This window comes from Pantherophis guttatus, chromosome 1 (assembly GCF_059756535.1).
Source record: "Pantherophis guttatus breed Tessera chromosome 1, ASM5975653v1, whole genome shotgun sequence".
NCBI classification, from domain to species: domain Eukaryota; kingdom Metazoa; phylum Chordata; class Lepidosauria; order Squamata; family Colubridae; genus Pantherophis; species Pantherophis guttatus.
Genome location: NC_142063.1, coordinates 74,807,754 through 74,830,069, shown reverse-complemented (window position 1 = coordinate 74,830,069; position 22,316 = coordinate 74,807,754). Strand labels below are relative to the sequence as shown.

Sequence of the window (22,316 nt, the reverse complement as noted above, 5' to 3'; positions counted from 1 at the left end):
AAATTAGGAAAGGGATTCATTTTATTGTACATATTTGGAAGACCATATTCTGGTTCCTGCTTTTTTAAAGTTTAAAAATGTGCACTAAGTTGTCGTTATTTTGCTTTCCTATCTCACAAAGGGTTAAAAGAAAGGAAAATGTAAAAATACTTATGCAATCTAAGTACTGAAAATATAACAGTTAATTATGATATAATAAAGAGGGGAAAAGTGGAGTTCTTGTATCCCTTCACAATAAACAAGATCAATTTCTCAAGGTTGATTTCATATAATATCAGGCATCAAGGCAGTCTCAAAACAAATACAATATTGATGTTTCCTAACTTTTGTATACATATTTAGATTGCCGAAGGCAGTAAATACAAACCAGAATCAACTGACAGAAGTCTCATCCCATCCTGTTAATTGCAAGAAATATTTTATTCACCTTCACTTTTATTGATGAAGACATCTTCTATACATAATGAAGTTCTCAAAGTACAACTGGAAATGATCACAGATGCTTCTGTTCATTGCCTCCTGGATGGCAGCAAGCAAAAACTCACTGGGGACAAAGAAAGTTTCCCATGAGATTAAAATATTGAGGCACAAATGTTACCATATACAATTGTATTCTTAAAGAATTCATATCAGCAAAAGCTTTCAGCAAACATCCTGTATGCTCTAGCAGAATACTAAAAGGAAAAAGTGGGAAAATAAACAGTACCAGCAATGAAATGATTCTGATCTCTTCAGCTCCTTATTCCTGGAGAAATGTAATCTTTTTCCTGAGACCTCAAAATACATTGCTGTATTCCAAGTCTTTGTTTTTTATCCTATAGCTGGTAAAGCAGATCATAGCCAGGTTCAAGCAAATGCCCATTATTTAGGGCAGGGGTGTCAAACTCGCATCTTCATGGCGTCATCATGTGACTTGTGAAAAATTGTGAATTTTTCCTCTTCGCTAAACTGGGTGTGGGTGTGGCCAGCACGTGATGCATCCGGCCTGCAGGCCATGAGTTTGACACCCCTGATTTAGGAGATCTTTTCCTAAGGTACGTCATTCAGTTCTTGCAAAATTTTCTGTAATTCTCTCACAAAATATATACACATTGTTCCTTTCTAATCTCCTAAATAAATTTGCAGCTTTCTAGTCTCAGAGAGTCACAAAATGAAAAGGTAACACCATATAGAACATAATTGCATTGAGTGGGGATAGCATTTACAGGCCCACTTTTTAATTGACCAGGGCTTAATCTCATGACCGTGGTTGGGAGGGGCAGATATGGCGGGAGTAGGGGGCCACATCAGGTGGTGGGGGCACGCACCCACCATCTCCAAGCGGTGGCATGCCTTGGCCCCCATAACTCTTCTCGTCTCCCCGGCTGTCCAGAGTTTCAGAGCCCAGGCCTTAGACTGATGCTGTGCAACGCCAGGTCTGTGGTTAATAAGGCCCCCCTCATTTGTGAGCTAATACAGGAGGGGGGTGCGGACCTGGCAGGTATTACAGAGACCTGGCTGGGCCAAGAGGGGGGGGGTCCCCCTGGTAGAGATGTGCCCACCAGGTTTCCGCGCATTCCATCAGCCAAGGGCCCAGGGCAGGGGTGGGGGGGTGGCGGTCATTATAAAGGAAGGTCTTGATCCGAGGGAGGCCACTGTACCTCAGATAGCCGGATGTGAGTCTCTCCTGGTGAAGTGGGGCCATGGGATGCAGGTGGGCCTGCTGATTGCGTACCTGGCTCCCTGCCATGTGACAGCAGCCCTGCCCGAGCTTCTCAACATTATTGCCGGGCGGTTGATACCCCCAGACTTTTGGTCATGGGGGATTTCAACCTGCCGTCTGCCGGTGAGGTGTCTGGGATGGCTTGGGAGTTTATGGCTTCCATGACAGCCATGGACCTGACACAATTAATTCATGGCCCCACTCACGTGGGAGGACACACTCTGGACTTGGTTTTTATCTATGGTCAGTGGCGGAGTGGTCTGGATATAGGGGATATAGTTACTGAACCCCTGTCATGGTCGGACCATTCTCTCCTGAGGCTGGACTTTTTGACCGCTGCACCCCACTTCAGGGAGGTGGAACCGACCAGGTGGTTCCGCCCCAGGCGCCTGATGGATCCTGATAGGTTCCAGAGGGACCTTGGGCCAATTCCTGAAACTCTGGCTCACGACTCAGCTGAAGATCTGGTGGCTGCCTGGGATAGGACGGCCGCCGGTGCTCTGGACCGAGTCGTGCCTTTGCGGCCTCTGACCCGACACCGAACCTGCCCGGCCCCTTGGTTTTCCGAGAAGCTGAGGGAGATGAAGCGCCGGAAAAAACGCCTAGAGAGCGGTTGGAGGGCTAGTCGCTCCGAATCCGACCGAACACTAGTTAGGTCTCATATTAAGACCTATCTAGTGGCGATAAAAGCGGCAAAGCGTAACCACTTTTCCGCTCTTATTGCATCGGCAGATAACTGCCCAGCCACCTTGTTTAGGGTGACTCGCTCCCTCCTACATCAGGGAGTGCGGGAAGACCCCTTGCAAGGGCAGGCTGAGGATTTTGCACAGTATCTGCATGATAAAATCGCTCAGATTCGGGAAGGCTTGGACTCTGACTGGGTAGATCCCGGCGGGGTGACTGAGGCTGGTCTTGAGAATGTTGCCTGGGATGAGTTCGACCCTGTGACTCCTGAGGACGTGGACAGGATTCTGGGGAGGTTAAACACAACCACATGTTTATTGGACCCGTGCCCCTCCTGGCTGGTACTGGCCACCCGGGAGGTAACACGAGGCTGGCTCCAGAGGATTATAAATGCTTCTCTGAGTGAGGGTTTCTTGCCTCCTGCCTTGAAAGAGGCGGTGGTGAGACCCCTCCTCAAGAAGCCTTCCCTGGACCCGGCCGTTTTGGCAAACTACCGTCCGGTCTCCAACCTTCGCTTTGTTGCGAAGGTTGTGGAGAGTGTGGTTGTCATCCAGTACCTGGATGAAACCGTCTATCTAGATCCGTGCCAGTCCGGCTTCAGGCCTGGGTAAAGCACGGAGACGGCATTGGTCGCATTGGTGGGTGATCTCTGGAGGGCTTGGGACAGGGGTTGTTCCTCTGTTCTGGTCCTGTTAGACCTCTCAGCGGCTTTTGATACCATCGACCATGGTATCATGCTGCGCCAGCTGGAGGGATTGTGGGTGGGAGGCACCATGTTGCGGTGGTTCTCCTCCTATCTCTCTGACCGGTCGCAGTCTGTGTTGGCAGGGGGTCAGAGGTCAACCTCGAGGCGCCTTGCTTGCGGGGTGCTGCAAGGGTCGGTCCTCTCGCCGCTCCTGTTCAACATTTATGTGAAGTCGCTGGGTGAGATCATCCGTGGTTTTGGGGTGCGATGCCATCTGTACGCTGATGACACTCAGCTGTACATCTCCACCCCAGACCACCCCAATGATGGCCTCAAAGTGATGTCCCAGTGTCTGGAGGCCATGCGGGTCTGGATGGGGAGGAACAGGCTTCGGCTCAACCCTTCCAAGACCGAGTGGCTGTGGATGCCGGCGTCCCGGTATAGCCAGCTGGTGCCATCGCTGGCTATTGGGGGCGAGTTACTGACTCCCACAGAGGGGGCTCGCAACTTGGGCGTCCTCCTGGACACACGGCTGTCTTTAGAAGAGCATATGACGGCCGTGGCCAGGGGGGCTTTTTATCAGGTTCGCCTGATACGCCAGTTGCGCCCCTTTCTGGATCGGGACTCCTTGTGCACAGTCACTCATGCCTTGGTCACGTCACGCCTGGACTACTGCAACGCTCTCTACATGGGGCTCCCCCTGAGGAGCACCCGGAGGCTCCAGCTGGTCCAGAATGCGGCCGCACGGGTGATTATGGGAGCGATGTGGCGCTCCCACGTAACACCTCTCCTGCGCGAGCTGCATTGGCTCCCGGTGGTCTTCCAGGTGCGCTTTAAGGTGTTGGTTCTCATCTTTAAAGCGCTCCATGGCTTAGGGCCAGGGTATTTGCGAGATCGCCTGCTGCTACCGATAACTTCCCACCGGAGGTCCCACCTGACCCTGTATGATTCCTACTTTATTCACATTACATGGAACAACAATTTAGAGCTCCCAACAAAGCACTGCCAGTTTGTCAAGAAAAAACAGTGTAAATTACAATATGACCTTGGAACGTTTTCACAGTCTGGATAATCTTAGTCAGCATGGCAAATTATTGTGTTTGAGATATGGCCACAGAATATCAACATTTTGGCTTACTGGGCCACTGGCCCCTGTCTGGCTAATTCAGCTCGTTTTGAACGTTTTCTTACAAGGGCACTTTAAGCAGTTCACAGGTACTGGGGTGGGAGTGGGGTTTCATAAGTTTGGTAATGAATGCAGCCGTTCATATATATGGAGGGTACATTTTACAACCACATTAGAAAAGTACTGTTGAAATGTGCACTATGTCAGACTTTGCCAACATGATCCTGAAGGATTATTGGGTTGCAAAAACTGGAAGTGGGGTTCAGATATGGCCCACAGAATGGTGTTTGTTCCAAACCATGTTAACTTCAATATGTGACAACAGCTTCAATATAACTTCTCTCTGTCCTGATAAAAAATGGTACCCAGACTAGCAGAAAAAAGATCAATGGTTTCTAAAAAATTAGCTTTATATTTCAAGAAACAGCACCTTAGGACTGTACCAGGAGTGAAATGCTCCTGGTTCAGACCAGTTCGCCCGATCCAGTAGCGATGGAGGTGGGTGGTTCAGAGAACCGGTAGCAAAAATCCCTGCCCCCCTCCCATACCCAGCTGAGCCGCACAATCATCAGAGGCTTTTTTTTTACTTTCAAAAGCATTTTTTCTACAACCTCTTTGGCCGAAAAAATGCTTTTAAAAGTAAAAAACATAAGCCTCTGATGATCGCGCGGCTCAGCTGGGATCCTCAAAGGCTTTTAAAAGCATTTTTTCTACAACCTCTGAAGAGGTTGTAGAAACAATGCTTTAAAAGCCTCTGATGACCCCAGCTGAGTTGCCTGATTGGCAGAGGCTTTTTTTCTTTTAAAAGCCTCTGATGATCCAAGCTGAATTGCCTAATCGTCAGAGGCATTTAAAAGGAAAAAAGCCTCTGCCTATCAGGCAACTCAGCTGCCGTCGTCAGAGCCTTTTGAAAGCATTTTTTTACAACCTCTTCTCCAAAGAGCTTGTAGAAAAAATGGTTTTAAAAGTAAAAAAAAAATATGGCCACACCCATCCAGTCACATTACCCCACCACCACCAAGCCACACCCACAGAACCGGAAGTAACAAATTTTAGATTTCCCCACTGGACTGTACAATTCATTGACAAGGTTGTCCCTTGGAACTTTATTTACATTTTTTATCACAACGATATAAAAAAGATGTTGAGACTCTAGAAAGAATACAGGGAAGAACAACAAAGTTGATTAGGGGACTGGAGGCTAAAACATACGAAGAATGGTTGCTGGATCTGGGTATGTCTAGTTTAATGAAAAGAAGGACTAGAGGTGACATGATAGCAGTGTTCCAATATCTCAGGGGCTGCCACAAAGAAAGGGGGGTCAACCTATTTTCCAAAGTATCTGAAGGCAGGACAAGAAACAATGGGTGGAAACTAATCAAGGAGAGAAGCAACTTAGAACTAAGGAGAAATTTCCTGACAGTGAGAACAGTGAACCAGTGGAACAACTTGCCTCCAGAAGTTGTGGGTGCTCCAGCATTGGAGGTTTTTGTCTGAAATAGTATAGGGCAGTGATGGCTAACCTTTTTGCCGTCGCAAAAGGTCACCCACGTGTGTGTCCACACCTATAATTCAATGCGCCCCGCCCCGCCCCACCCCCCCATCCCACCCACCCCACTTTTAGCACGCAATGGCACAGTGGGCCCAGTAGGCCCGTTTTTCACCCTCCCCAGGCTCCAGAGGCTTTCTAGAAGCCTGGGGAGGGTGAAAACGGCCTTTCCCACCTCCCCCAAGCCCATTTCCCAACTTCCGGTGGGACCAGAAGGCCCAAAAATCAGCTGGCTGGCGCACGCATATACGCTGGAGCTGAACTATAGCAACGCTTGCATGCCCACTGATATGGCTCCGTGTGCCACCTGTGGCACCCGTGCCATAGGTTCGCCATCACGGGTATAGAGTTTTCTGCTTTAGCAGGGGGGTGGACTAGAAGTCCCAAAGTCCCTTCCAACTCTGTTATTCTGTTATTTGTGCCCTTTAATTATAAACAAGTTTAATTTTAAAATCATGCTCACTTTTAAAAACTAAATAACTGTTTCATATTCTCTTATCTATATATATAATTTATGGCAGGATAGAACCACAATGCCTCCATTTCAACTAATCCTTTTATTTCCATCACTGACATCACTGGGTCAGCAATTTGAAATCATTAGAAAGTAGCTCTTGATGGTAAATTATTCCTTCTTGACATGAAAGAAACTCCCTGAAGTCATTTCATTCCTAAGCAGTTACTACTCAAAATTGGGACAATGATTCAGATACATTAGGCATCTCTTGCTGCTTCCAAGAAGCTGCTGATCATTACATTTGTCAATCTTCCCTACATTTTAGTAATGTGTGGGACAGACAGAATTATACGTAGTATGTTGCAAGACAGTTTTCATATTTTTAAACATAAACATAATGTTGATTAAATTTTCAAGGAATCTGAATTCAAATTTTATTTTTTAAAAAAACTTAACAGTTCATAAGAATTATAATATTTCAGAAGAACTCAATGGATATCATCGCCTTTAAATAATATTTCATTTTTGCAGGAGATAATAATCTTATTTTCATTTTTTGTGATCCAAAATAGATGTTGAATACATTAAGCGAATACCTTCTGAAAGAATGTTAAAAAAAAAAGCCCTTCGGGATCCAGCCACATTCTAGCCCAGCATGCTGTGTAACACAGCAAATCAATTAACTGCATTCTGAAGCTCACAAGAATGGAAAGTGTGATAGCCCTTATAACAGATACTCCTTAGTAGTCCCTGTGTTATGCCGGAAGCAGTATATTATTAGAGCACAAAGATTAGTGAACCAATGGTGCTTTGATCCTTTGAATTTGTTCAGTTTCCTTTTAAAATGACCAGAAATCAATTACTCCATCACACATGATAGCTGTATCATTCCTTAGTTTAGTTATGAGTTTTAATAAATAAGTACATTTTTGTATCAGGTTTGAATCTAGTTGCATTTTGTTTCAATTGATTATTCTAAAATTACGAGATGGAGGGAAAATGTCTCTGCCTATCCTTTTTAGAAAGCATAAGTGATATATCAGGGCTGATATATCCGCGGTCCGGATGCATCACGCACTGGCCACACCCACGCCCGATTTAGCAAAGGGGAAAAGAGTCCTGATATGTCATGTGATGCCACCATGACGATGTGAGTTTGACATCCCTGTGATATATCTTCTTTCTTTGTCTTCAATCTACATTTTTTTTTCTTTTTCTGCATTATCTGTAAAGAGGAAAAAGAGCTGGACTTCAGGGCTCAGGTCAAGAGCCCCAAAGAGGGGTCTACATAGCCACTCAGATGATCACTAATGATTATTGTGGATCAAGAGCTTCTGATGATATTAATCATCATCAACTAACAGGTTGATCTTATAGTCAATAAAAGGAAACTATTATAAAAATGATCTATGCAGTCTTAACAAGATAACCTGTAGAAGAAATGACTTAATGTAAACTATATCTCTTAGACAATATTACATATGATTAGAAGGAAAGTTTATATAAAGGTGCAACATAATTATATTGTACCAGTATTGTATTATATTGTATTTGTATTATAAAATCTCAAAGAACTGGACTGTTAGTAATGTTTAATACACTTCTATGTTTTATTATTTTAGTGTGCTCATTATTTGTATATCATATCATTTTATGGTGTGTGTTTTTAATAGCACAGCATTCTAATCTATTGAGCTATTGAGGGTTTTTTTAAACATTCCTTTTTAAAAAATCTGCATTTATAAATGGTAGCAGTTTTCCTAATCCAGAGAACTTTTCTATGCAAATTTCCTCACTATGAATCCTTTTTAACACGCATATTCTCCAAATTCTTTTTCTTTTTTTAACTTTAAATTTTCTCTAATGCATTTTCATTGCAAATTTCTACGATATGAACCCTTTTTAAAAATAACCATTTGTATACACAGTGCTCAGAATTTTTTTTTCATATGACTGGAGGTTGGTAGAATCTTCTGAAGTCCATCCCTGTCGGAATCTGTGAAAATTTGTTTTATATTTCTGTATGTCCAATGAGGCTTCCTCGTTTCTAAGAGTATTCAGATTTTAGGACCATTTCAGGGCTACTTCAAGCCAATGACTTGGCTCTCTATCAAGGACTAAGTCTCAATAAATAAAACAGTGTCCCTCTAAGATAACATGCATAAGGGACTTGATGAGTTGTTTTGTACTGAATGGTTTTACCAAAAAGAGGAAGGGAAAAAAATGTAATTTAGAAAAATGAGAAATGGTTCCCCTTAGTGGAGAAAAAAGTTAACTGCAGTTTGAGCCTGTTTTGTACTTAACATATTTTAGCAATATTTCTACAATGTACTTAAACATTATATAAATAATATTTGGATTGGTATCATTGAGTTCAGAGCTTTTACTGGGTCAAGCATTTCCAGAACATTAACTATGTTTGTCTCCTGTAGCAACAATAGCAGTCCTGTGGCATCTTTTGATCTAACCAAGTTATTATGGGGATTTCTCGGTTTTACTATCAAATGTGAAACTGATACCCAGATACTTGTACTAATATTAAAAAAAACTAGCAACAACAGTGGTAAAAATAGAACAATTAATTGGTGACCTTAAAACAACTTTTCTTGTGCTCACAAGATTGCAAATAAAAGTTGGAAACTGAAATACAAATAACAGCACGCTGCCAAGCACAACTGTTATCCATTGCAAACAATTCTACGTGGGACAAACATCACATCAATTAAAAACAGGCTCCATGAACATCGGTTGGCAGTCAAATGCCATGATCCCAAATCCTTAATCTCTATCCACAGCAACACCAAACAGCACCAGTCCAGTTGGAGCAGCACAAAAAAATCATTGGCCATGCTACCACCCACCACGCTCATGAGCTCATCGAAGCCTGGCACTCCATAAGCAATTCCATCAACAGATACATTGGCCTACAATCAGCTTACAAACCCCTCAGAATCCAATTCAACCGCACAGCTAACCAGAGACAGCACCGACCCTCATCCAACCCATGCAAGCCCCCCCAACCAGCACTTTACCTCCCAATGACCCTCACCTGATGTAACCTCCCCATCACAAGATCCTCACTTGAAGACTCACACCTGACCACCACAAGACCTACTGACCACATGAAGCCCTTATAAACAGAAGAACACTGACATCCACTGGAGATGTTAACCTAACAAAACATTTGGAAACCAACCCACAAGCTCGGAGAATGAAGTTTCACTCTCACTGACTATAAAAGCCTAATGCCTAAATCCTGTTTATCACTCATGGCCATTCTAGGAAAGAGGCACAAACTGTTAAATTCTGGAACTCTCAATTAACTATACTTAAGAAGTAAAATTAAGAAAATAGAAAACATTTACTGCTCTGGGTAAATAAAATCTAAGAGTTTCTTCTTGATATGCATTTTTGGCTGGAATGCAGATGTTGTGTGACTCCATTGTCACAAAAGAGAGGGAATAATATGTGCTAAAATCAGCATTTCAATGCTGGTAAATCAAGGGCCTGGAGGGAACGAAAAATGTGATCATTGATACTGCTGTGTTTGGCTCAGCTGCCAACTGAGATTGTCATCACAATAAAATGAACGTTTACATAGGTGGGAGAGACTATCACTGACTGTCTCAACCACTTTTCTTCAAGTATGGTCTATATGATCAGGAATGTCTATTTCTATGTTGATATTGGCTAAGAGAGATGTTGTATTTTGTTTCCTTCAATTTTTTTATTTTATTTTTATTTGTTAGAGTTATGACCCATATTTCTTCCCAAAGCTCAAGACAGTTTACATGTACTCCTATTTCCATTATTCCTCCTCCCCAACAACAATCCTGTGGGATACGGTGTGCTAAGAAATAGTGACTAACCCAGTAAGCTTCTGCCAACGTCCTAAATAGACTACTAGAGCAGTGTTTTTAAAGTGTGTTCCTAGAACCCCTGGGGGTCTCCCAAGATCCTCTTAGGGGTCCTCAAAATTAAAATGATTTACCATTCTGAATTGAAAAATATTGAAAAATGGAGTGGCGCGATGCTCAGAGGTTAAGACTTGCTTGCCAGCTGGAAAGCTAAAAGCCCGTATTCGAGAACAGAGACTCTATTACAGGATGAGTTCCTGTTCTCACCAGAGGTGGGATTCACTTACCTTCCCTACCGGTTTGCAAATGCAAGTGCACACGCCACCTCTGCGCATGCACATGGCCTTCTGTGCATGTGCACTATTCATGCACTATTCTGGGTGGGCGGGCGGAGCCTCCCGCAGTCGCCAATACCAGTTCACACGACCCGGAGAGAACCAGCTGAATCCCACCACCGGTTGTCACCCTAGCTCCCGCCAACCTAGCAGTTCGAAAACATGCAAAGGTGAGTAGATAAATAGGTATTGCTTTGGTGGGAAAAGTAACAGCATTTCATACTTTTGTGCTGGCCACATGATGATGGAAGTGTCTCTCATACAATAGAGGCTGAGAACTGGAGATGAGCACTGCCCCCCTGAGTTAGTCATGAAGGACAGGGGAAACCTTTAACCTTATTGAAAAATAATACAATATTAAATCCCATTAAACAATCATGGTAAGTGGTAGCAGCAGCTAATGAATTAATAGCTTTAATACAGTCAATTTCAATAAATAAAACCATTCAGACAGAAGCTTTTTTTGGAGTCCTCCATAATTTTTCAAAGCGGAAAGAAAGGTGACAGGAAAAAGGTTTAAGAAACACTGTAGGTCGACTTAGGAGAAAATGCTTTCCTATGTGAATATCAGGACCTCAATTTCAGATTTCACAGAAGGAAGTTACAAGAAGCATGATATTGAGCCAACTATCTATGAAGGATCCTTCAAAATAGATTCATCAGGGAAGAAAAACAAAGAGATATTTTGCTGGAGAAATCAATCACAACCGCTGTTTCACAATAGGCAATTTCTATGCCTTTAAGTATCAAAAGAGTGGGAAGAGACACAGTTGCTGATTAATCCATGCTTTTGTTAGCCTGAACCTGTTGTAAAGCTATGCTTTGAAGTTTTGGAGCACTGGTTGTGACACGTCCTACTTCTATCTGCCTCCCAGCATTTAAAGGTTTACATTCCAAAGGCTTCTTAAAACCTTACAGATAGAGAATACTGGTGGAGAAGACGAAATCTTATTGTCTCAGTTTAGATGTTATCAAAATTTGTCCTTTGCTTTAGTTTTGTGACAAGAAGCCTTGTAGTTGTTTGAAGTTTGCCCCTTCTCTGATAGCCTTTTTAACCTTCTAGCATCTTGCCTACAGAAACCAACCAATTAATTATCCCCTAAATTAAAGAAAGCTGACAAACACCTTTCCTTTCTGCCTTTATTTTGTTTAAAGAGAAAACTATTACTAGGTGAGATAATTGGTGATATCTAAAAGGTATTACCTATCCAGCCACTTTGTTTAATTAGGTATTTTCATAAATCATTTTACTGCATGTTTTAACTGATGCTTGAACAGTTTAATGTAAGTAAGACATTTTAGGAGCCTTCCAAATTGAAAGACAGCACTGAAATTATATAGATCAACCATACGTCTCTCCTCTTAAGTGTCGGCTAAGCAACATATGGCTTTCCAGATGTTCTTGCACTGCAGTAAACATTTTTTTCTCATTATAAGCTTGCTGTCCAAGGCTCGTTCCAACATCTGGATTGCTTAGATGGTTCCCACTTCTGATTTTAAACACCACAGATGGAACTACGCTACTTTCGGTATGACCTAAGCGTAACTCATAAAATTATCTGCTACAATGTCCTACCTGTCAATGACTACTTCAGCTTCATCCACAACAATACACGAGCACACAATAGATACAAACTTAAAGTGAACCGCTCCAAACTCGATTATAGAAAATGTTGTGGTCAATGCCTGGAATGCACTACCTGACTGTGGTTTCATCCCAAAACTCCCAAAACTTTAACCTTAGCCTGGCTACTATTGACCTCACCCCATTCCTAAGAGGTCTGTAAGGGGCGTGCATAAGAGCACCAGCGTGCCTACCATCCCTGTCCTAATGTTTCCTCTATTTGTATCTATTTTATGTATTCAATTCATGCTTATACTTATATATATATATATATTACCTAATAAGTTCTTGACAAATAAATAAAATAAAATAAAAAATACTTTAAACTCCTCTATTGGAAATCAGAAACTTAATGTGTATTTTGGAGAGCTTAAAGTTGCCCATTAGTAACCAACACATAAAGAAACAAATATATATATTGATTTTAATCTAAAATCTCAATCTTACCTTTTGTGGAGGTAATAATTACAGCAAGAATGGTATTCCAAACATATAGTTACTGAATTATTTTAATAATATGATAATGACTTTAACAGGCCTGGGCAGTAAAAGAGTCATTGGAAATAATGGTGGTCTAGTTAACAATATTCAATTACATGATTCAAGCATCATGTATCATCAAGTATTTTTATGAACAGAAAGCCTAGAGGAAATATTTGATTAAGAACATCTAATGTTATCCCCATTCTAACAGCTAATGGTTTAATTATAGAGCAATTACCATAAAGTAGGTGTGAGCCAATTGATTATTGGCTTGAGATTTACAAGATAGTTAATATCTAATAGCAGTGGATTTATGGAAACATCTCGGTGTAATGGAACAGGTGGCATGTTGTATGAAGCTGTTTGTGACATTCATTTTGCATTTTCAGAAGGCTTTCTGACAAGTTGTGCTTGACATCAATGGTATGAAATACAGTTATGATTGCATAAATATTCAGCACTCAAAAAAAAGCACTCCCTTAATGCAAAGTCAAAGATCAGGACAATTCAAAAGCTAATAAGGAAAAAAATGAAAAATAGTATTTTTCTGGCCTCTGGGTCAACCATTCTAGCATTAAAAAGTATGCTGTAATGTAAAGGGAAAAGCAACATTAAAACCTCTGCCAAATGATAAAATCCCAGGCTCGGTATGAAAGTCCACTGAAACTTCTAACTCCACCTAAAATCCTTAAGAATATCTGTTCTTCCTCAAATAATGAGTGACATCAAACAATGTTGCATGAGAGGATGTATTTTACAGTCCACTTGAGACAAATATATGGACAAGTATAAGGCATGAACAAATCATCCTCATGCTGCTGGCTACACATTTTGTAAAATACCCAGATTCCCAGTTTAGCACACCATTTCTATTGCATGTTACTTCTTTGTGTCATAAACCTGCTTTTTGTGAAGGATTTTTCATCTCTGCTCAATGGTCTAACTATCCATTGTTGAAATGTCAACAGTGAATATGTCACCATATAAATTTAATAAATATCTAACCCTTCAGGTTGAAATGTTGTTTTAGACATTCTTATCCTGGCTCTGTAGAAAGTAGAATCTATTTACGGTCATCTTTCTTATCCATTGCTGATTGTGAATGTGATATTTCATTAATACTAAGGATAAAGAGGCAGGAAAAATATTATATTATTGAGATAATGGGATCCATAACTGTATTTATTTAGATATCAAAATTAGATATTCCTCATCTCACTGTCTCACTGGACAGTTTACAAAAAAAAGCTATAAAACTATTTTTTAAAAAATATAATTAAACACAGGGTTAAATACAGAATTAAAAAGAGAATTAAAAACAAGCTAAAAGGCAAGTTAAAAGGCAGAGAGAATGCCTCAAGTCACCCCCAGGGGCATGCTGCTCTTTGATCTCCATGCCACTTGGCAGAGTCAGGTCTTCAAACTCTTCTGGAAGGCCAGAAGGGTGAGGGCCATCTTCACCTCAGGAGTCAAGATGTTCCATAAAGTGGGTGCAGGGGCAGACAAGGTTCTCTTCCTCAAAAGGATGCCATGGTTGATTGTATTAAAACCCGATAAGAAATCAAGAATAGCAAGGATGGATCATTACCCACATCTTACTCCTGCCAGAAATCATCCAAAAGCACAACTCATGGTGTTTCTGCCCCATGTCCAGGTCTGATACCTAACTGAAAGGGGTCCAGATAGTCTGTTTTATCTAGGACCCTCTTATAGCTGCAGCACCACATCCTAAAAAGGGGGAAAGTGGATGAAAATTATCCAGCATACTATTTAGGGTCGAGGGATGGCTTTTTGAGTGGAGGGTGAACCAGTGCCTCTTTAAAGTGTGCCAGAAACATCCCCTCTCTCAAAGATGAATTGACCATTGCTAGGACCCACCTCACAGGAAGCTTTGAGGGGTGATGTTTTAACTTGCTTTTAATTCTCTTTTTTAATCCTGTCCACTTTCCTTGGGTCCAACAGGATTGAATCATTCCCAGATAACTGAGTAAATCTGCCTTCCCCAGCAGGCATCTCCAAAGGACTCAGGTTCTCAAATCTGCAAATGGTGACTACTATAGAGGAATGCGTACTTGTCCATAGTAGCTACAAACTGGAATTAATCCTTCAGAAAGCTGCACATGTTGTGATGGTTCCATAGGCCTTCTTAACAAAAGAAGAAAGATAAAGGAAGTATTTCTTAAGGTAGATGATGCATTCCTGAAAAAGAAAGAAGACATGTAATTAGCCCTTCTCAGATTTTTCTAAGAACTTGTCAGTGAGAATAAATATATGTGCAAAGGAAGGAAGGAAGCATCTTTGGCCAAGACATCACCGTAGCATCTATACAGTGAAACATTTTAATTAACTGAAAGGCCATCTATCAGAAAACAGTAAGTTATTTCATGGAGATGACAAAATGCCAGCAATCTCAGGCACAAAAGCCAGAACTTCAAAGCTCACACAAAGCCAAGTCAAAACCACCCAATTTGTTTTGTGCAAGGGGAGCTAACTGGTCTGTCAAGTTGCTAAACTAGTACCAGAGATTAAGAGAAAGGGAAAATAATAGTGCTGATTCTAGCACAAGGAGGAAGGAAGGAGGGAGGGAGGGAGGGAGGGAGGGAGGGAGGGAGGAAGGAAGGAAGGAAGGAAGGAAGGAAGGAAGGAAGGAAGGAAGGAAGGAAGGAAGGAAGGAAGGAAATTTCTATAGTTTTCTTGTTTTGGGGTGTATAGTAAACTATTAAGAGGCAGTAGGGAATAGAAGTTCCCAGAACTGGCGTCATCATTAGGGTATGTACAGTGATCAACCCAGTCAGAAAATTTAAGTATAGTAGTCCTCAAATTACGACCACAAATGAGCCTAAAATCTCTGTTGCTAAGGGAGGCATTTGTTAAGTGAGTTTTGCCCCATTTTACAATCTTCCTTGTTAAGTGAATCTTAACTGCAGTCAAGTTAGTAACACAATTGTTAAGTGAATCTGGATTTCCCATTGACTTCATCTGTCAGAAGGTCGCAAAAGGTTATTACATGACCTCGGGACACTGCAGCCATCATAAATATGAGTTAGTTGCCAAGCATCTTAATTTTAATCATGTGACCAAGGGGATGCTGCAACAGTCTTAAATGTGAAAAAGGATCATAAGTCACATTTTTTCAGTGCCGTTGAACAGTCACTAAATAAGCTGTTGTAAGTTGAGGACTACCTGTATCAGGATAGAGCAGAAAATTTGTGATGTAGTTCAGACAAGAAGCACACCCAGCTGAACTAATCCTACTTTATTGTAAGATTACATTAACAGAATCTTGCAAGACTGAAAGCATTTCTCCCCTTCTTGCTTTTTAATCTCTGGAAAACTAGGGAGAAACTTTTCTGAAACATTTCCCATGCTGTTCTCTCTGACAACTAAGTTGACTTATATCAGACCATTGCCTAGATTGCAGATCTTCACCCTGTCTCCCAGGTTAATTCCCATATACCATTACACATGAAGACAATAGTTGTGAGATTTCTACTTCATACTTCATACAGTTTGGGTGACTTTGGCAATCAGAGGGTGCCTTTTATTATTCCATGGCAGCAAGATGACTTTGGGAATTGCTTTGAAAATAACAAATACCTGAACATCAGGTACTGATTAGATTAATTTTAGTGCAACCATAGGGTGCCGTGGTGTTGATTAATGAGTTGTCAAGCGCCAGGAAAATCAGGAGATCCAGACAGTTCAAATGGGTATAAAGATTTATTGTAAGCCTGAGCTCTCTACAAGAATGTGAACTACTAGCAGCCAAGGGAAATTAGCAGGAGATAAGAGTAGAAGGAATTCAAGGTGGGCTGGACTTAAAATCTTTTGTGGGCACAAAGGGACTCATGACTGATGACATGTTTGACCCTTCCTTCAGGCTCAGCCTGGTCATCTCCTACATTAGTGCTATTTTTTTAGTTCCCTTACACCACCGTGCTCAATCTATACATTCATATGGGAACCAGCTATCTGGGAACTCATAGAAATGTCATCTGCCACCTGATTTATAAATAACAAGAATTAAATTTAAAAATTTGGGCATACAAAAGATGTGCTATACCATCTTTTGATGGTATAGCAAGATATACCCCAGGATATCTTGGTGAAATTATTTGGTGAGACACCTGGTGTTTTCATCAAGAAGCCAAGATGGGCAGTCTGAATGCATGTTTGGTAGCAATGTGTGAAATGATCTAAAATTGTCCTAAAAGCAGAATTTGTCACTTTTTCATGTATAAAAAGAAGCCGAATTAAAGATGATGCACCTTCAATCAAATATGACTAAAATATGGATGGCATCAGACTAAAATGAAATTGACAAGTTTTAGTGAGAGATCAGTCATTACCTGCCATTGCAAAGTCATTTGAGTCTAACTAATATTCAGCACAGAATAAGGCCCTCTTGTATTGAGGGCCTTATTCTGACTGAGCTCCTTATCAAACATATTTGCTAGGAAAAAATTGTATTTATATTTTTGATAGTCATTAATAAATGGCATCAATTGCATTTATTTTGGTGTTGGATATAGTTTCTTAATTAAAAATGTAACGTAATAGCTGAGATGAAACTGCAGTTGTCTTTCACTCTTTTGTGTATTTTTGAAATTGCTAAATTAAGATAGTTTTGTATTAATATATATATATATATATATATATATATATATATATATATATATATATATATATATATATATATGTTTTTAGTTCATTAAATAGTGCTTTAAGTACCTCAGAATTCTTTTCTTAAAGTCCATTTAATCTCAGAGTTACATAGATTTGAAGTGGGACAAAACAATATAACTCCTAGGAGCCTGAGGTCTACATGATCAAAAGTATTTGGCCATATAATTCTTTATCTAATAAAACTTGTTTTTAAAAAAATTTGACCTGCAGCAAAGCAGACAAATCAGAGAAGTCGAAATGTTGAGGTGAGTTTGGAGAAATTTCAAAATAACATTCATATAGGCTATTCATCATGTTGGAACATTTAAAATTCTAGAAGTAGGAGAAAAATGATAGTTATAATTTAGGTTGTAGGGGTGGGAGAAATTATGTGCTTTCCTTGCAGGGGAATAAAACAGATAAACAAAGACTTCAATCACTGTCTCACTAAGAGGGAGGGAGGGAGAGAAAGACACACAGAGAGAGAAAGAGAGACAGAGAGACAGAGAGAGTCAGCCCTGGAAGCCATCTTTTTCTTTGGATCTTCAGGGCTGCCACACTTGGAGCTGTGGGAAATTGGGAGGGGGGATTGCATGGAGTTGCAAGGATATCTAGCCATAATAACATTATTTTCTCTGAGAGTCAAGGACATCCACCCTGCACCTGGAATGGCATGATTGGGAGACATCTCCAAATGGGATGATGCATTGATTGGATCATGTGATGGACATGTGGGTGCAGGGGGAAAGGACTTGGACTTTCTTTTGGATGGGGAAAACCTGGAAGCTTTCAGATTCAGGTTTTCCCAGATGTGCCAATATGACATCTCTAATAAAATGGAACTTTGAGGAATTTCTGGCCTCAGAGTCTTGTTTCGTTGGGAACCCTGACAGAGAGATAGAGGGAGGGAGGGGGAGAGAAAGAGAGAAAGGGGGGGAGAGAGAGAGAGAGAGAGAGAGAGGGAGAGAGAGAGAGAGAGAGAGAGAGAGAGAGAGAGAGAGAGAGAGAGAGAGAGAGAGAGAGAGAGAGAATTTGGTCTAGTAGTTAAGGCACCAAGTTAGAAAGCAAGAGACCATGAGTTCAAGTCCTGCCTTAGCCATGAAAGCTACATGATCTTGAGCTAGTCACTCCCTCTCTCTCTCTCTCGGCCCAACTCACCTCACAGGGTTGTAGGGTAAATAGGAGGAGGAATATGGATATGTTCATCACCGCCGAGTTATTTGTAAAAAATAAGAAAGGTGGATGAATGGATGGATGGATGGATGATATATTTGGCAGTTGGGTGTCATTTAGAGAAAATGGGGAAAAGGAATTAACTATACACAATGCATATACATGAGCATGCTTGCTCTTCCCAAAGCAGTATTTACATATCTTATTATCATATATCTTTGGCAATGGTTACATTTTTGACAATATTAACCCTACACACACACTGACACACACATATTCCAGGGTTTGTAGGGATGAGTAATAGTCATTAGAGAACTTATCTATTTCAGTAGGTTTATTCTGAAATGTAGAAAAGCTAAAAGTTGTGAAAAGCAAGAAATCAGGTGTCATTGCAATTATCTCTCTCTCTCTCTCTCTCTCTCTCTCTCTCTCTCTCTCTCTCTCTCTCTCTCTCTCTCTCTCTCTCTCTCTCTCTCCCCCCCCCCTTTCAAAAGACACTTTATCGTCCCCAAAAAGAATGCTGAATATATAGCAGGATTTTTTTTAATCAAACAAAAAGTGTACCACTCTTGGATGTCACCTTACATTCATTATCATCTACTCTCACCATGAATGCCCTAGATTCCTAGCTAAAGCACCCTCTGCCTCTCTACATTTCCCTCCACTTTTTCTTCTAATTCCCTGGTTCCATGCTGTAACTTCCTTGAAGAAATTAATCACTTGGGGATATGTGTGACAGCTTGCAATGATTCCCAGACTGAACAGAAGCAAAAAAAACAGCCAAAAAAAGGGGGGTAATACAGAGAACAGTCGAATCAAGGAATTAATCAAATGCACTTTTGCTGATGACATTCATACTTCTTTTCAACAGTACTGCTCCTCACATAACTTTTTGTTGTTTTTTTAAAATCAGGTGTAACTTGTTTCTTTCCCCTGTAATCAAAAGAATAAATGTCACCCCGAATTTCCCACTTGAGAGTCCACAATGTCTCTAGTAGGTAAAGCATTCCAAACTTAGGTAGAATGTTCTCTGTTTCAAGGCCCTAGTTGCAATGTACTTAGAGAGCAGGGGTGAAATGCTACCACTACGAACCAGTTCTCCCGAACCAGTAGTAATAAAAGCTACCGGTTCAGGAGAATCGGTAGTAAAAAAAAATGCTAGCAGTTTGGACAAACTGGTATTTCCGACGATCAGCTGCGCCACATGATTTATATTCGCTAGAAAACAGGAAATCCTGCTTTCTAGCGAATCTAAATCATGTGGCACAGCTGTTCCTCCCCCCCCACTGTTCTACTTACCTTAGAAAAGGCTTCTAAAATCCTCCTTTTTCAGTGCTGCATGGTAGCGCCTGCGGTGCGCATGTGTGCAAAGCATACATTTGGTGCGCACCGCACATGCGTGCATACAGCAAACCGGTAGCAAAGCGAACCGGTAGCAGACTTCAGAGCATTTCAACCCTGTTGGAGAGATATTTTTGTTCTCGAGAAGAATGTGGTGCTATGTTATCTACCAAAGCATGCACGCTTGTAAACTGATTTAGAAAATACATATTTTACTAGTGTTGATAGTTGTAGATTACAGCAGGTTTTCATAACTGCAGGCTGCAGTAGAGGCTGCTATTTTGCTGTAAGAAATCTATTAATGAAATCAGAAGGCCCCCCCAGATACCCACTTACAATAGAAGTGAGCTCCTAAATCTGTTCAGAACATGAGAAGAGTATGGCAGCATTATAGCAATAAATCAAGTAGATTATAAAGCCACAGTCCCATGCAAATGTACGTGTGTGTACATGCATGCGCATATGCTTGCACACTCTATGGATGAACAGATGGATGGATGGATGGACAGATGGATGGATGGATGAATAAGCAGGCAGACAGCCTGGATCCCAAAGTCTAATCAAGCACCCTATATTCCACTGATTAAAAATAGAATAATATGTTCATAACATGGGGAAGTTAAGAAAGCAATGCAAGAAGATTGGTGCGGTAGTTTTCCATACCTAAATTTCCAGGCTATGTTTTAAGGATTACAAGTAAAATAACTATGTTACATTGCTGCTGTTTCACTGAATTGTCTCTTCCAGAAAACAAATTCTAGCAAATGGATGACCACATATATGGAATCATAATACTGGAAATTACACAAATGGAAATAACCTATTATAGCCTTCCTGGTAAGTCCCATTCATCCAAGCTCTGCATAAAATCCATTACTCTCCAAAGCAGTCTTCTCCCCCATAAAATAATTTGTATTATCAGATTTTTTTTTCTAAAATTCTATTAGAGTGCCTTTTTTTTTTATTTGAACCTTTTGATTTTGCTTCTATTTTTTGGAAGAACAGAAAGCAAGTCTGCTTCATCAACTCTGGCAACAGGGCCTGCAGGCATTTGGTGATAGAAATCTTCTTCCCAGCAGGCTAAACACTCTTTAACTTTTTCAACCTTTCCTCACAGTCCTGTCCTAGCTGAATAGAAGTATTTATGAGCCGCCATGAATGTGAAAAACAGTAAAAATATAAGATGGTGTGATAGTGAATTCCAAAGTATAATTACACTTTATGTTATGTGTATGCTTATGTGTATGTATGCAAGCTTATGCACTGGAGACAAATTTCTTGTGTATCCAATCACACTTGGCCAATAAGAATATTCCTATGTATATGGATATTCATATGATTTCTTTTTGTCTGTCCTTATTCTTCCAGGATTCACTTTTCATTGGGTGACCTCTGATTCTAATATTTTGGAAAAAGGAAAATAACTCATCTTTGTATCCTTTGTTTGCACCAGGCATAATTTGTACCCCTCAATCATATCCTCTCTCATTTGCCTCCTTTGTATAGTAAAAAGCCCCAAATGTCACATCCTTTGTTTATAGGGAAACTGTTCCAGCCTCTTAATAATTTCAATTGTCCTTCTCTGAAGTTTCCACTGTACCTTTTCCAAATGCAGCAACCAGAACTGCATACAATATTCCCAATGTAGTTGCACCACTGATTTATAAACGGGCATTACAATATTGGTATATCTATTTTAAGTAGCATTTACTTTCATCCCTAACATCCTGTTTGACCTTTATTATAGTAGATGCACAGTGTTAAAACCTTCATTGAACTGTTCATTGGTACTACAAGACCTCTTTCCTCCTCGGTCACTACTAGATCTGATCCCATTAGTTTACATGAGTAATTAGGACTTTTGCCTCCAAAGTACATCAATTTAAGCACTGAATGATATCTCTTATTTCGATGCCCACTCCCTTATGTGGGCAAGATTCTTTTGCAACTCTTCATATTTCCTTATTGGTTTTATCAGTCTGGCTAATATAGTATCATCAGCAAACTCAGCTACACCATCAGTCACACCTGATTCCAAATCATCACCTCCTCCTCCTCCTCCTCCTCCTCCTTCTTCTTTTCCTTCTCCTTCTCCTTCTAGCTATCTATATAAAAAAGGATGTATGAATCTTTGTTCGTTTATTCAAGCATAACTCTGGAATGCCTCAAGCAATTTCATCCAAACAATGTATACAGATGACTTACCCTCCGGAGATAAACACTGTGGGAGTAAGACACCCCTGGTGTGTGTGTGTGTGTCTGTATCTGTGTTCCAGCATAACTGTTGAAAGCCTGGGCCTTTAAGGAGAGCGACATTTGTTCATGGTGTCATGGAAGGGGACATCCTAGAGAGACATTTGTTCGTGGTGTCATAGAAGGGAAAGGGAGCCTGATTAGGCCAGTACAGCAGTAGGCCTATGAAGGGAGCCTGATTAGGCCAGTACAGAGGCCTTTGATTGAACGTGCTCCCTCACACAATGGGCCTTTAAGGCCTTGGCCTCGCTCAGACAGTGAGCCTATGAAAGGATCCTCATTAGGCCAGTACAGCAGTAGGCCTATGAAGGGAGCCTGATTAGGCCAGTACAGTGGCCTTTGATTGAACGTGCTCCCTCACACAGTGGGCCTTTGAGGCCTA

At 40.9% G+C, this 22,316-nt stretch overlaps 1 long non-coding RNA gene across 1 annotated transcript; it reads right to left on the bottom strand.

The window, feature by feature from the left end:
• Positions 1-396: 396 nt before the first annotated feature.
• Positions 397-22,105, bottom strand: LOC148116450 (uncharacterized). The gene is made up of 3 exons (XR_015729475.1): positions 21,887-22,105; positions 14,575-14,701; positions 397-544 (listed from the first exon to the last, which is right to left on the bottom strand). It is a non-coding gene; the product is annotated as an uncharacterized LOC148116450 (long non-coding RNA).
• Between the last annotated feature and the right edge of the window lie 211 nt (positions 22,106-22,316).